This window comes from Falco cherrug, chromosome 6 (genome assembly GCF_023634085.1).
Source record: "Falco cherrug isolate bFalChe1 chromosome 6, bFalChe1.pri, whole genome shotgun sequence".
In the NCBI taxonomy this organism is placed as follows: domain Eukaryota; kingdom Metazoa; phylum Chordata; class Aves; order Falconiformes; family Falconidae; genus Falco; species Falco cherrug.
This window is the reverse complement of record NC_073702.1, coordinates 65,044,308-65,058,715: the sequence shown is the minus strand read 5'-3', so window position 1 is coordinate 65,058,715 and position 14,408 is coordinate 65,044,308. Positions and strand designations below refer to the sequence as shown.

The window sequence follows — 14,408 nt, the reverse complement described above, 5'->3', positions numbered from 1 at the left end:
ATAAAAATTAGCAAGCCCAGCATATGCATGCAAGAAGCATAGTTTTTTGATTTAAGTAATTTAGAGGCAGCATTAAAAAAAATTTAGATGAGACATAAGAAAGATCATACATTAAGACATGAATCTATCTACTTTTTCTAGCCAAGGCTTAGTTTACTGGAATAAAAACATTTTGACAGGTACCAAAAAGAGGTGGCAGGAGCTGATATCCTGATAATGATGGTATACTGTGTAAGGGTATCCCAGAGCAGAGGTAAATTCTGGGACTGCACACTGACAGCCATAATAATTATTTAATCCTGCTGGAGTTAACGGGATTACTGCTACCCTTTCCTGTTTTTCCATTAGAATAACCTTGCATAACAGAGAGAGTTTGGTGGAAAATGTACATATCTTCCCAGCTCAGGCACCAGAAACCCATGAGAAGGACCCTGAAGACGAACTACACCTTAAGCAAAAAAAACAGTGCTTCCTGTTAAAAGTCAAGACACAAAAAAACTTGACGTACACCTTGTCTCAGGAAAGGTTTGACAGAACATGGCTCCGTAGTGTTCAGCAGCTCAAAACAACTGGGCCATTTGGTGCTGTGGATGGGCAGGCTACGGTGGGTCCCATTGTCACCGCACTCTCTTGCATAGTAGAGGCCACCTTGCACCACCGCCCTTGTTGACAGAATAAAAGGGAGTGGCATATCCCTGTTTTTCAAAACAGATGATCTCAACTCCTGGCACCGAGCATTTGACGTGTTTCTCACTGCCCTGCATTCAAGCAGCTCACCCCTGTGGCTGTGCTGCAGGGACTGCAGACCCTGCACCTCCACGTTACCTCAGCGAGATGCCCATCTGCTACCGCTACTGCAATTATGTAGAAAATTCAGGATTGTTCAGCAGCTGGTCCAAGGTGTGTCCCTGACAGACAGAAATACCTGGTAACCATCTGTATGAAGTCTCACATACCGTGTTAAATCAGTCCAGGGAGCAACGTGCCCCAGAAGAGCTACAGAAACCCAATGCTCAGCACACCAAATTTGTGCGCGAGCTTTGCCATTCCTTGCAAACAGTCCCATTGGAGGTAGGGTTTGACAGGAAGACAGTCTGTGGTTCAATTGACAGGCTGAAGGTGTGTGAGAGCCAGTTGTGCCTTCCAGAAATTTAGCATAAAATCCAGAGAACAATGAATTTGTTGTCTCTATTGATTTTTGAAACAATGTAGCACCTAAGCTGTGTGTTGGCATGTTTTCAGAATGGTTTCAGCCTTTGTATAGTCCCCTTATCGGTTGCAATTGCATGGCAAAATTAACCGCTTTAGTCTCAGGCTAAGAATGCTACTTTTGTATTATGTTGATTACATTATCTTACATGCTGATAATAATCATACATGGTCTTGCTTTTTTTATACTGGTGTTTTCCAGTAAATGCACTCGTGTCATTTAAAAAAATCAATAGCTGTATTATCTTCAGATTGCCTCATGTATTGCAGCACTGTAAGAAACCAGGTGTTGGAAATACAATGTTAAGCCACCCAAAGCCACCGCAGTTAATCAGATTTAACACCTAACTGAACTAGGCTCAACCAGAGCTTTTGGTAGGAGTGGGAATAAACAATCCTGCTTAAGTAACTCTGTTGTATTATGTGAGAGCCCATTAATAGCTGCAGTTTCTATTAAAGCTGGATGTAATTCTAGAAGCCAAAGGCCCTGTTCTTGTTTAAGCATGATTTGTACCTCGCATTTCTCTGGTACAGCAGGTCTTGGAAGGGCCTACCACTCATTTTTCTATGACCTGCAGACAGACTATTGATCATAAATGTATTTGCTTTTAATTAATATAGCATCAGGAAAAGCATATGAGAGGAGACTGCAGAGAGTACGCTCTGCTGGTTGACCTCCACAGTGATGCCATAGCACTGAGTCACTCTTTATTCATTCTCTTGAACCTGTAATGAAAAGGTGCATACTCTACCACAATTAAAGGGTTAACCTTTGTCATAGTTAGCCAGATTTCCACGACCAAACCGATGCAAAAACTTAGCTTTTGTGTTGCCTGAATAACAGAATTCCCCCAAACAACTCACACTTGAAATGGAACAAAACCCCCACCTCCAAAGCGCAAGCAGAGAGCAGGCATTGGTGTGGAGGGCCGGGGGTTCCTTGAGATGGGGTGGGATTAGAGACAGACTCCCAGGGAGTCAAGGTGAGTACAGCAAGAAGAGGGGACAGGAGCTCAAGGATGTCCTACCGCATTTTACTTTAAAAGGTATGCTTTTTCCTTTGTGGCAGTGCTTGAACTTGACTTTTTTCTCTTAAAAGGAACAGCCTTTTCTTTTTTTTTTGTGGCTTAGCGTAACAAAAGAACGAGCTTTTGAATGGTAGCTTGCTTTTCTTTGGCTTTCAGACAAGGGGAACGTTCCAATATCTCAGAATATATATTTTACCCATAGAAAAATGGGCTTTTTTATCCTCCTGTATCCTTTTTGATCCCTCTGCATAATTTTCTTAGGTTTCCATGCTTTTATCTTCACTCCATGAAGATATGCCCTTGGATCTTCCCAGTACATATGGTTGGGAACCTGCAACTTTGTGTACCAGGGCCGTTGTCACTGCTGGGGACATTGTAGTGGTCATAACCACTGCTTCCTGTACTGACTACACTGTTCCAGTGCTCATACTTTTAAGATCCCTGATATCAGTTCCCCCCTTCATAGGACTCATAGGCAACCCCCAGCAATTTTGCACCCCTACAGTCATGCCTTTTCCCAGAGCAAGCTGTCTGGAAGGAGACAGACCTTCCTGCAGAGAAGTTTGTCTCAGGAATTTCCAAATTCCTTCTCCTTCCTGTTACCCAGCAAATCTAACAGTCTCTCCTTTGACAGAGGCTCCTAGAAAAACACAGTCTCCGTAACTGCTGAAGGACTGATGCAGATTAAGGGGAAAAAACATGGGTTAATACATTTCCAGAACCTCTTTATTCCATAGACAATGCTGACCAGGAGCATACACAGTGGAGGGTGAAATATCCTGGGGAGATCACAGAAAAAATCCTGTTGCATAAAAACAATATGCTTCAAGAAAAACAGAAAGGCAGATAGGTGCATCTGTTATCAATCAGCTCTTCAGACAACAAGTTTAGGAGTCGTGGAGCAAAAGAAACAAGCCTTCCCTAGGGCTGAAATTCCTCCTTGGAATTTCTCAAATGTCCATGGCTGCAGAGCTGTAGTTCCCAGTCTGCCCCGTGCCTCCTTACCAGCCTGACCACCCAGCCGGGGAAACAAGCAAAATGTTGACTACCTGTCCAGAGACCATACCGGCTAGCTGGGAAAAGACACGGTTGCCTTACCAGTACATTAAGAGCTTTAGGCCATTAATTAACAATCCAACAAAGTGCTGATCAATTCCTGATCACATACGTACTAAATCACGGATTTTTTATTTGTTTGCTTTCAGTAAGGATATTTAAATTACAAAATTAACTTCCTGTGAAGTTGTCTATAGTACCAATTCAGCTTTTCTCCCTGAGTGGAAACTGCAGAGTACATTACACTGAGTGCTCATATACTAATGTTAAAAGCAGTTTGTTTTATAATGACAATGCTGACTGAATAGCAAAAGTTTCTGTAAAAACACTGGTATTTAAAGCTTGAACTCATGTCCTTGTATAACTCCCTTGTCCTTAGGGCCCTCAGTTCTGGCTCCCAGCTCCCTCCTCATTCCTAGCTGTCCCAGGTATCCATGCACCTCGTCTTTAACTCCAGGCAGCCGGATCTGCGTTGCCCTTTATTTGCCCTTCCTGACTTATTGCAGGCAACGCGGTTCCTGCCACTTGCCGCTCCAGCACTGGGCTCCCTGGCAGTTCTTGCAAGGAGAGTGGGGCCTGAAGCAATGAACTCCTGGGGGCAGGGAGAGAGGGGGAGGCAACCTCAAGGAGCATGTTCTGGCTGTATCGAGAGTGCATCCACATTAGTATGTTGGTTTGGATGATCTTTTGTTCTGCAGGTCCTTTCCTAGAGGAGTGGGTTGTCATCATGTGTGTGGCAGCAAGAGGCAGACCCCCCAGAAGAACCCTGCATCGGTACTGTATGTTCTCTTCACTTCCAAAGTGTGTTCTTGTACTCTTGGATATTTCCAAACCCTCCCTCAGCATCTGGACTCTGACTTCAAACTGAGGAGAATTCAGTAATGAATGTAGTTAATTTGAAACTGATTATTGTTTTTAAGGTCAATAATGGGAAAACCATGAGCACACAGCCCTCCTGAGAACACAACTCTGCAGGGATATGTTTCCCTTAACCAAACAATGCCATAGTAACTCACGGGATGTTTGCCTACACAACCTGCCAATCTACTGCCATGCTTTCCCTGTTGCTTAAAGCAGGCCTCACAAAACCTGCACTAAAAGTATGCAACAGTTACTACAGCATGCTTATTTCACTCAGAATAGGCTTAATAGGATGTGTTACTTGTGAATTTTTAAGTAAATCATCCAAATTCTCCTTGCATTTGCTGAAAAAAAAAATGTTCAATCTCTTCTGTTTGGTTTCTGTACTTGGAAAGCACAGGCTAAGTTTCACTATCCATGCTTCAATAAAAAACAGTGTTTCCTGTAAGTGCTGCCTATCTTCCTTGATCAGCCAAGGTTTACATCATGGACAAATATGCACATTTGTATTCAGAGGATGCAGACTCAGGATGCGTCCAACCTATTTCCCTACCACAACCTCATCATCCCCCGCTTCAGGTTCCTCTGTTCCCCAGGCACCACCCTGATTCATAATCTCAAGAAAGTAAGAGATGCTTGATGATCTTGCAGACCTGCACAACAACTGTTTTCAGTGTGGATTTTCCAGCCCAATTGACTGCCCACTATCTGCTAAGCAGGCTGGTGTTGCTAACTTCTGCAGCGTGAATGCTATTTGCTTATCTGCCATCAGAGAGGCTCTCACTCTGGTGTCTCTTAATGAAGGCCAGGGCCATTTCCTCTTCAGCATACAATTTCATTTATGTGGCTTTCTTCACTCTGAATTTCTTCATCCACTGCTAGTTACCCAGAACCTGCAAGACACAATTTTACCTTCTGATATGCTTTTTTAGGCCCAGAATCATTATTCCATAGCATTAGTTTTTCCTCCTCTCCAAAATGTCATCATTCTTGTCCCATCACTAATCATCATTTTCGAAGCACTTGCTTAAGTTTCATGTATGTGAAAGATATGCAAACCATAAATGTAGAGTACATTACCTTTTACAGATCTCATGCTGATGGCAGAGAGGAAATCGTGAAGTATGGACTTTTATTTAAAAAAAAAAAACCCAAACTGTATTTTAGAAAACACAGTGCAAGGAGAACTGTGGGAAACTGATTCTAATATCTTGACACTGGATAAATTCTGCACAGAAGAGTGCAGTGCAAGTTAGCACTGGGAGACCTCCTCACATTTTGGTGTGGCTTGGCTCCAACCAGTACAACCACACTTGGTGAAGATGGGTTGTGTCGGGCTGAGCAGCTTGCTGTGAATGTACTCTGGTGTTGCAGTGTCAGCTGCTGTAGGCTGACAGCATACTTTCTCGTGTAGTCATATTTTTAAACCTTGGGTTTGTCAGTTAACTGTGCTTTGACTCGAGGTCTAGAGAACCAGCCTAGATGCAGACGTCAGTATTGCAGGCATCTAAAGTTAGATAATATGAATTCCAGTGCTAATGCTGTAAAGATGGAAGAAAGTGCTTTCAGATCAAAGTTCAGCAGGGGTCTTTGTTGCCACTTTTTAAAAATACTTTAAGAAACTTACAAATATTTTCTCTCCAGTAAGGATGCATCAATCTTTCAGTCCCTGAAACAAAGGCATGCTTTTATGCAGCTGTTTCATGCAGCATTCATGCAAAAATCTTAGCAGTTTAAATAAATAAATTATATTTATAGAATAAATTATTCCATATATTATGATTTATTATAACATAGTTCGTAGTGTTCCTGAAACTACATAATGAAATTGTTGGTGTTGCTGCACGGGCAAGTAGTTTCTCTGCTCGCTCTTCCCAGACTGACCATATAGTTTCACTGTCACCCTTATGCTTACTCTTCCAATAGAACAAGTAGATCCTTTGGTGCACCTAGAAAATTTAATGAATCCTTGTCTAAAGTAAGTCGGGTGATTCATGCCCTAAACCTACCTGTTCTTCTACATTGACCACCAAGGGAAGCCCTGGGTGACACATCTTAGTTATCAACACCTGCACTGTATATGTAAAAGTTAAATGGGTTTCATTTCTCTGGTGGTGTCTGTAATGGCTTCAGACATTTCGTAGCAAAAATTAAACATATGACACCTTCCAAAGAGCTCAAATACATATTTTCTGAAAGCCAAGAAAGAACCTGAAAGTTCTTTGACCAAAGGAAAATATTGATCAGCCTTTTCATGAATCTTTTTGCCACAGAGCGATTAACATCTTAAAACTGTCCACAAAGTAAATGCACACAGACACAGTTGAGAAGAATACACCAAGAGGGAAAGGTGCAGGATCTGGAGCAGATAATCTTAAGCAGAGGAAGTAGGCAAAACCTGGACAGAACTTACTGAGGTTCTATATAAAGAATATTTTCTAGTTTTCTCTGTAAAATTAAATATGGAAAGCTTCTCAAACTGAAATATATCCTATTCTAGACTAAAAAATTAAACTGAGAAAACAGTAAAACTTTATCACTCTAATAGTCATGTCAAATGGCATTGTGTTAGCATGCTGCATTACATTATTTTCCTGACATAAAAAGACCTGGATACAGATAAATAAATTCTTAAATTACATGTCTAAATCTTGCCATTTCCCTTAAAAACTAGAGACTGAAGAGATAGTCTGAGTTAACTTCTTGCTCTAAAGCACAGAAAAGAAATCCAAAGTAATGTTTGTATGTGATGCTCTACAATTTGAAGAACTAATTTGAAGTTACTAACCTCTTGTATCCCCAACTATGTTGGGTGACTATGAGTCAAGAAAATTGCTACTATCTCCTACCATTGCCAATGTATGTCACCCTTACTACAAGGAACACGTTTCCTTGTTGGAGGCAAGTTTGGATATAGAGTATCCAGACCAAAAGAGTTCTTCAAGAAAAGCCTTGAACACCTTGCTGAAATATGAATTAAATAGGCCAGAAAGAGGTAGGTGGGAGAAGTTATATGTTGCAAGTACTAAGTTAAAAAACCCCAAAACAATATTATGGTTAACCTGATGGTATTGCTTAAGATGTGTGCCTTTTTTCATAACCAGGCAGCATGTATTCTGTAATTGCACACCGAATGAAACCACTAGTATGAGATACTCTGTTGATCAAATGACAAAAACGCTTCTGCACTTGCAGTTAGTAATAAAAGTTCAATGTGTGTCTTCGACAACAGTTGGCCTAGCTGGTCCATGACTTCAAAGCTGCAGTCAAAGACAGTTGTGCAATTTAGACTTTAGTATTTTGAAAACATGGAGAGAGTGGTAGAATTAAACTACTGAAGAAATATTTATGAAAAGTAAGGGCACAAAGTACACTCTGGTTTAATTGAGGACTACCGATCCATAGCAAAAAAAAAAAGGAGTGCAGTCACGAAGAACTAATATTTTTTGCCAGACCTTGTTGGATGTTATGATCAGCTCCACTTATGTACAACCCTGTGTAAAATCTTTGCCTTCCAATCTCCAAAATAGCTACATTACTTTTTGTATCATCCAAAAATATGCCCTCTGTCACAGTTTATCCTAGAGCAACTTTCAGAAATGAGTCACAACCTTTGTTTAAAGGTTTTATTTTTGAAATGCTGACACCAGCTTAGCTGTAGCACTGTCAACAGGGAATGCTACTACAGAGACTTAAATGATGCTGTCACGTAGAGTAGAATAAATTATTTCAATTGTAAACCAGCTAATTACACATTAAATCTGGTATCTCCTCCTCTTTGTTACAAGAAAGCTTTTTCCTGCTATGGATGAAATACAGCACTGTGCATAAAGCGCTATAAAGAGCCATTTTGTTTTTATCAGTATTGCTTAGTGTCTCATTTTAAGATTTGTATTTCTATTCATGTGATAGCCTCATGTTTTCTTTTGGCTTCAGTTTTGTGCTTTTTAAATTTCTTATGTACACATTGACAAATAGCCCAGAGGTCAAATCCCAATTTATTAATGTCTGAAATCTCATTATTTTTAAACAGATCTCATTAGTTTAAGACCTAACTGATGATTTTTTATGCTTAGGCTTATTAAAGTCGATAATAATATAACCAATGTAAATCCCTTCTTTATATAAATGAGCAATTAGAAACAATGTAAGCAATTACAAGCTATATAAATATTTTAATTATTTTTGTGATAAATATGATTAATTTTTCCCTGCAGAAGCTTGATTATAAATCAGTCACAATCAGGTGTCTCTGCAGAAGTGACCATTATACAGAGGAAACAGCCTGGCTTTCTTCAGTCATGTCAATAAGGAATGAACATGCCCTACCTCCAAGACAGACTAAATGAAAATAAAATGAGTATCACTCCAAACTGAACATTGGCTATACCTATGCACTCTTGGGAGAAACATGGCTTTCAGTGTTTCAGTGTTGTGTCCATGAGAATCCTTTTAGCTTTGATCATAAGCTTTGTATATAGGGTCATAAAAAAAGGGGTGCATCTTTGTTAACCATGTAAATAAAACTCCTCTGTGAGGTTGACATCCTACCCTTCCCAGGTAGGTTCCTTCAAATTTTTTTTTTTATACTGTCTAGTTTGGGTATTTGAAAAGATGGAGCTTTTGCTTTTCCTTAAAGTATAAGAAAACTTTGCATTTTTTTCTGAAGCAAATAATGTGTTTTGCCTACTGCACCTTTCTTGGTTTAGTCGCTTATCAGAAGATAATGGGGAGATGTGAACTCTCAACGATCTACATGAAGGAAATGAGACACAGAAACTTTAATAAAGACCTCTTCTGTGTTCACTCAATATTTAACTACAGATACAGCCGATGCCATAGGGCAGAATAAGGGAAGTTTAAGTGAGTCTTTTCATTTTCAGGAACACAACTGCAAAAGATCTCAAGCAGCAGTTTCCGTGTACTTTTTAATTATCCAAATGCAGGGATTGACAGAAGTTTTTAGAACACTGGAAAAAAAAACAATAAGAAACAAGCAAGATTACCCAATTGTCTTTCTTCAGCCCCCCTTTGAAGGTCACCTGTAACTAGTTTAGAATATGATTGAATAATACCATATGTTTAGTAAATTAGGTACAAACAGTAAAGGTAACTACAACTGAGCTAAAAGCATTTAAAAGTAATCTTCACAGATAAAACGAAAACATTTATGTTGTAATCCTTACATTGTGAATTACATTCATTACTGTATTCAGTGAGCTACTGTATTCAGAGGGCTACAACAGTTATAACACAATTTCACTGGGTCAAAATTGATTTGGGGAAAGATGGTAAGAGCTTCTACTCCAAAAGTAAGCAGTATTCTCAATTTCAAAAAGACAAGCTTTGATAAACAAAGGAACTGAGGATAATACAATTATTTTAAGTGAAGAGGATAAAACTAGGTGAACTTTGTGTCTCAAGAAAGCAGAAAAAGTTCTACTGAAGAGAGCTAGTTGAATAAATAACCACAAGCAAAAAGCAAAACATTTACAAAATGGCAAAGAGGATTAAGCACAAAGGAAATTTTATCTGAGGGATCAAGAAAAGGAAGGACAAAGTGAGAATTGCCAAAAATCAAGCTGAGTTAGACTTCCAGAAAGATATGAAAAGCAAACAATAAAAAAGATTCTTCATCCCCATAAACAAAAGACAATAAAGAAAGGACTGTAGTGTTATGGAATATGAAATAGAGAGAGATGGAAGATAATCTTGGCAAAAGATAAATTGCACTTTGCTATTGATTTGAAATGAATACTTTTCCTCAGTTTTTAACGACTACAATGATTGATCATGGGAGCAAAGGCAATTTAGATAATGGCAGGAGTGTATGGAAAAGCATCGTTCAGAACAAAGTTAGAGCAGAACTCTTCTCTACCCTGTTCCTGAAAAGAACTGTGAGCTCATGGGTCCACTGCCAGGTGGATGAAGAGGAGCAAATTTCACACCTATCACTGAAAAAAAAGGTGGTTAATTCCAGCAGTGGTGGTTTTATAGCCCATCACCATGACATCCAGGTATGTAGAACACACATAAACAAGTAGTAATTACAATTTAGGCCAAAACTGAAATTCACAGCCTTTTTATGTCATTCACCTTTTCCAAATGTAACTGAGTGACATTTCTATTTGCCAAGTGTTTCCTGCTGGGTATGTAAGCTAAACTTTAAGAAGCTTCAGTGATTTCATGTTTTTAATAAGACATAATAAGCACTGTCCAAGTATTAAATGTATGCTACTTCTACTATTATGATTTAACATACACAGAATTCTACAAGACTTACTTAATTGTCAAAATGTCCTTTTTTTTTTCTTTTTTTTTTGTAAGCAGTTGTCATTTTTCAAGAGATTAACTGCATGGCAGTACTATACTTACAACTATCAGTCAAATCTGAACTGACTGCAGAGGAAACCATAATGGCCTCCTGAAAATGATTTCACATGAGGACAGTTCTTTGTTTTTACTTTCCTCATGCAATTTAGAAGGGCATTTGCTCATTGTAGACAGGAAATTCATTTATTCAGTAGGAACTAATCATGAGGTGTTTGCAATCAGTTTTCTCAGCTAAAAATAGCTCAAGTTACTAAAAGATCATTGCTGCTTGTTACTACAATGACACAATTTAGAATTTCTATCATGTATAATAGCCCAGATTTGCTGAGAAATTCTGTTCCATGAGTTTTGACTCACTGAACTGTGAAGTTGGCTGTGGTTGCTGTCCTCTCTGTAAGCAGAAATCTGAGAAGTGGGGCAAGCAAATCAGAATGGGAATGGAGGAGCAGAGCCAGCTTGGCAATATTAGAGATGAGTGCTTTTGTTTTTAAAGGAAGGGAAAAAATGCCTTGAAAGTTGTGCATTCTCTGTGCCTACACTGGCTCTGTAGCAACTTGCTTTTCTGTTCTTGTAATAACCATCAAAACAAGACAGCAAAAGTGCTCTTCCTCACAGCACACTAGTTTTTGCTTCTCACAGTCACATACCAGGTTTGCATAGAATTAGCCTAACATAACCTTTACATAAATATTAGCAATGAATGTTCTCCTCCACAAAAAGCAAGCACAATTCTTTGCTGCCCATTGGGTGGAGGGCTGGTAAGGGCAGCTTTATCCCATATTTGAGTCTTCATTTGTGTTGGCAATGCCTCTCATGTAAGTTGGCAGCCCTAAATTACTTTGCTGCCACAGCCCCCTATGGATCATTGCAGCAGCTCGAAATAGCTGTTCAAAGTGAGGAAACCTCTACACAAGGAATTTTCCCTAGGGAGACATTTCAAGAACTCTACAGCCCCTTTGTGCTACTGGGAAAGTGTAAAGAGACTGTGTAAGAATACAGAATTCATCATTGTCCTTTCCATACAATAAAACATTCATACTTCCTCATCTTTCTTTCTGGACTTGATTATTTGTTGACACCAAGCTTGTCCTATTCAAGAACGTGGGTAAGAGCAAAGATTGCTTCATGCTAACTCTGTAAGCTCTGTGAGCTGCAGCTGGTTTAGCAATGAAAATAGGGAGCAGCTTTGGCACCATACAGGCTTGCATCCCATTTCTGACTGCCCCAAAACATTGTTTTGGCATGCAGGAACCCTGAACCACTCTGACTTGGGCTTGGTTACACACCTAACATAAAGAAATGCAAACAGAGTTGATATAGTTACAGGAATTTTTTACGAAATAGAATTTCCTCCTGTGCACAGGGTAATGTACCTGGCCAGTTACAGCCTGTTGTGCCAGAAAATTACTACAAAGGAACCAGATCATAAACAATTTTTGGTCCTGCATCTCACAATCATATGATGATATCTGAGCCTTCCTGTCTTCCCAAGCCTTCCTTCCTCCAGATTCAAATGTCTGATTAACGTTATGAAATCATTTAAACTGCTCTAGATAAATTAGCGTAACCTCTTTGAATGGACACTTTCAAACCTGCTAGTCCTTCAGCTCCTGTTCTGCCCTTTATCTCTGGGTAATCACAGTTGTAAACATGAATTCAGCAACCATCTTTCCAACGATGACTCACAGAACCTCCCTCTAATCCACAACAATCTCCTTCTGTCCTTCCTGAAATCTCAGCCTGTCTTTCAGACAATACTTTGTTCATGTCTGGCTGTCAGTCAAGTTCAAAAAAGAGCTTTCAGTGTTTCTTTCCTTTCCCTCCTCCACCTGTTTTGTGCGTATCTGTCAGCGATCCAGTCTCTCATGAATATATACATTTCTTTTTATGTGTCCATACCCATACTCTCTGGCTTCAAATATACTACATCACCCTGCTAATTTTCTATCACATCAGGGAAAGTACTTGTCTTTGTACTCAAATTCTTCCACTGTTTCGTATTAGTGCTGAGATCACTTCCCTCCTCGTGCCAGCTGGTGATGCTGGGCTGTACTGTCCCTTGTTAAACTCTGAAGCAAGTACCTCACATCGCTTTGTAGGTTATCCTTCACACTGAGAAGTTTCCTAAAAGTAAAAAATAATTGACTTCATCTTTTGGAATCTTGTCCTCCTCTGAAGTGTCTTAGAAACACTCTTATGGGTGATTGGTGTGCCTTAAACCCCAGAGACAACAGTCACAGCTAGTGGATTAGGCCCACTTGTACTAGTGCCTGGTAGCAGGTGAGAAGACACTGAAGTCCTGAATTGGGAAAGGCAGAGAAAGCACTAGCTGAAGGGGGCAGACGAGCACAGGCAGACCAGGAAATGCTGGAGTTTGTGTGCACATGGTCCGAGACATGTGGTGAGACCACACTACAGTCAAAGTTCAGGAAGTCAGAGTCCATAAGAGGCAGGATTCAAGACAAGTAAAAGACACATCTGGCTGAGGCCATGTCACACAGATCACTTGCAAACAGAAAGTAGGATCTAGTACCTATTAAGAGACTCAATTAAATCATCAGAAGACAGGACTAGGAACTAGTATTATGGACCCAGAAACAAGGATGGGGGACTGGTCTTAAAAGTAAATGCTGGGCAGAGTCCAAAAACACTCAGCTGTAGTCACAAGCACTTCAAGCTGATAAAATCCATCGTGGCTACTGAAACATGTGGTCCTGCACTCCCTATGTGTAATTTCTTGTGCATGCCCAAGCACAACCACTTACTTACACCAACACAAGCATTTATGTAGCTAGATGTGAACTAGCTTGGGAAACTGATGATCACAAATTAAAAACTATTAACCATGATTAAAACTAAGTACTTAGCATTAAACCTGATGCAGCCCACTTATAGCCATGCAAGTGCTTGTACCGGCACAAAGAGGCAGCATGTAGGCAGAAATAAGCAGTTGAGAAAGGAAGACTGGCTTTTCATGGTAGTAAGAACTTACACAAAGTTTAGTTAAGACCCATTGAAACCACAGCACTGGAGAACATGTTTTCTGTTCCCTCAATAAGGCTGTGTTATATCGCTTTTCCCTCTATATGGTTGCATTAAGGCTGCAGTAAGGCTGCATACAGTGGCAACTAGCCACCTAGGAATGATTCACATCCAGCTGCCTCAGGAATGACTCACTGGCTCAATGAGTCACTCAGGCCCACTGCCTCTTATGTCGGCCGATACTATCTCTCACTGTCTCCTGGTAGGGACTCATTCATCTGTCCTCAGCCATCTGCTGCTGCTTGTCCTCTGGTTTGTACTGTAAGCTCGTTGGGGCAGACAGGATTCTCTGGTCATTTGGTCTGCAGTGAGGGTTTCCTTACTAGGAAGAATACAGCAATTCTGGGCCATAAGATAGAATAGTATCGATGAAAGATGTTTTCAACGACCAGAAAGCTGGTTAGTCTGCAACAATTTGTTCTAGATATAATAAAAAAGACCGCTGGTAGTCGCATATTTACACACATACATACACCCCCTCCTCCCAGCAGGCAGTCGCCTCCCCTTCTGTATGGTGCCCGCAGACACATGCCCTCCCCAGGCACTCGCTTCTCCTGCCACACACGTGTAACTAACTTCTTACTCCTCGGTCACACACACAGAGCTCCTCGAAGGGAAGGGGGGAGCGAGAATTGCGTTGGAACGCCTCGCTAAGCCTCCTCTTTGCCAGGCAGCGATGCACGCTTGAGGAGGCGCAGAGGGAAAGCAGCGTTAGGGGCAGAGGGAGCGCTGCAGCGCGGGCCCGGGAAGGGGCTTTACTCCGAGCTTGCTCTTTACTGCGCGCGTACTTGTGTCGGAGTTTGCTCCCCCGTGGTCGCTCGGCCATGTTCAGCCCAGCTCCCTCTCGCACCCCCACCCCGCCCCCCCCCGCCGGATCGC

At 40.7% G+C, this 14,408-nt stretch overlaps 1 long non-coding RNA gene across 1 annotated transcript; it reads left to right on the top strand.

Annotated features, from left to right (window-relative positions):
• The first annotated feature begins 348 nt into the window (after window positions 1-348).
• On the top strand, window positions 349-11,533 carry LOC114017683 (uncharacterized). Its single transcript, XR_003562876.2, has 2 exons — window positions 349-4,067; window positions 8,372-11,533. It is a non-coding gene; the product is annotated as an uncharacterized LOC114017683 (long non-coding RNA).
• The last annotated feature ends 2,875 nt before the right edge of the window (window positions 11,534-14,408 follow it).